A 1,773-nucleotide genomic window follows, 5' to 3' on the forward strand; every position below is an offset into this window, starting at 1 on the left:
TTCTTTTTATCTTATTTGATTTTTAGTTGCTTGGGGACAAGCAACAATTTAAGTTTGGTGTTGTGATGAGCGGATAATTTGTACGCTTTTTGGCATTGTTTTTAGTATGTTTTTAGTATGATCTAGTTAGTTTTTAGTATATTTTTATTAGTTTTTAGTTAAAATTCACTTTTCTGGACTTTACTATGAGTTTGTGTGTTTTTCTGTGATTTCAGGTATTTTCTGGCTGAAATTGAGGGACCTGAGCAAAAATCTGATTCAGAGACTGAAAATGACTGCAGATGCTGTTGGATTCTGACCTCCCTGCACTCGAAGTGGATTTTCTGGAGTTACAGAAGCCCAATTGGCGCGCTCTCAACGGCGTTGGAAAGTAGACATCCTGGGCTTTCCAGCAATATATGATAGTCCATACTTTGCCCAAGATTTAATGGCCCAAACTGGCGTTCAAAGTCACCTTCAGATTTCCCAGCGTTAAACGCCGGAACTGGCACCAAAATGGGAGTTAAACGCCCAAACTGGCATAAAAGCTGGCGTTTAACTCCAAGAAGAGTCTCTACACGAAATTGCTTCATTGCTCAGCCCAAGCACACACCAAGTGGGCCCGGAAGTGGATTTTTATGTCATTTACTCATCTTTGTAACCCTTAGGCTACTAGTTTTCTATAAGTAGGACCTTTTACTATTGTATTTTAATCTTCTGATCTTTGGAATCTTTTGTTCTTTAGATCTTTTGATCACTTTGGGAGGCTGGCCTCACGGCCATGCCTAGACCTTGTTCTTATGTATTTTCAACGGTGGAGTTTCTACACACCATAGATTAAGGTGTGGAGCTCTGCTGTACCTCGAGTATTAATGCAATTACTATTGTTCTTCTATTCAATTCCGCTTGTTCTTTGTCCAAGATATCACTTGTTCTTCAACTTGATGAATGTGATGATCCGTGACACTCATCATCATTCTCACCTATGAACGTGTGACTGACAACCACCTCCGTTCTACCTTAGATTGGGTGAATATCTCTTGGATTCCTGATACACGATGCATGGTTGATCGCCTGACAACCGAGTGCTCGCCTGACAAACGAGCCAGCCATTCCGTGAGATCAGAGTCTTCGTGGTATAGGCAAGAACTGATGGCGGCATTCAAGAGAATCCGGAAGGTCTAACCTTGTCTGTGGTATTCTGAGTAGGATTCAATGATTGAATGACTGTGACGTGCTTCAAACTCCTGAAGGCGGGGCGTTAGTGACAGACACAAAAGAATCACTGGATTCTATTCCGGCCTGATCGAGAACCGACAGATGGATAGCCGTGCCGTGACAGGGTGCGTTGAACATTTCCACTGAGAGGATGGGAGGTAGCCATTGACAACGGTGAAACCCTTGCATAAGCTTGCCATGGAAAGGAGTAAGAAGGATTGGATGAAGACAGTAGGAAAGCAGAGAGATGGAAGGGACAAGCATCTTCATACGCTTATCTGAAGCTCTCACCAATGATATACATAAGCATCTCTATCTTTATCTTTATGTTTTATTCATATATCATCTATACCCATTTGAGTCTGCCTGACTAAGATGTACAAGGTGACCATAGCTTGCTTCATACCAACAATCTCCGTGGGATCGACCCTTACTCGCGTAAGGTTTATTACTTGGATGACCCAGTGCACTTGCTGGTTAGTTGTGCGAAGTTGTGTTTATGCCATGGTATTGAACACCAAGTTTTTGGATTCATTACCGGGGATTATTTGAGTTGTGAAAAGTATTGATCACAAT

Source organism: Arachis stenosperma, chromosome 9 (genome assembly GCF_014773155.1).
Source record: "Arachis stenosperma cultivar V10309 chromosome 9, arast.V10309.gnm1.PFL2, whole genome shotgun sequence".
Lineage (NCBI taxonomy): Eukaryota > Viridiplantae > Streptophyta > Magnoliopsida > Fabales > Fabaceae > Arachis > Arachis stenosperma.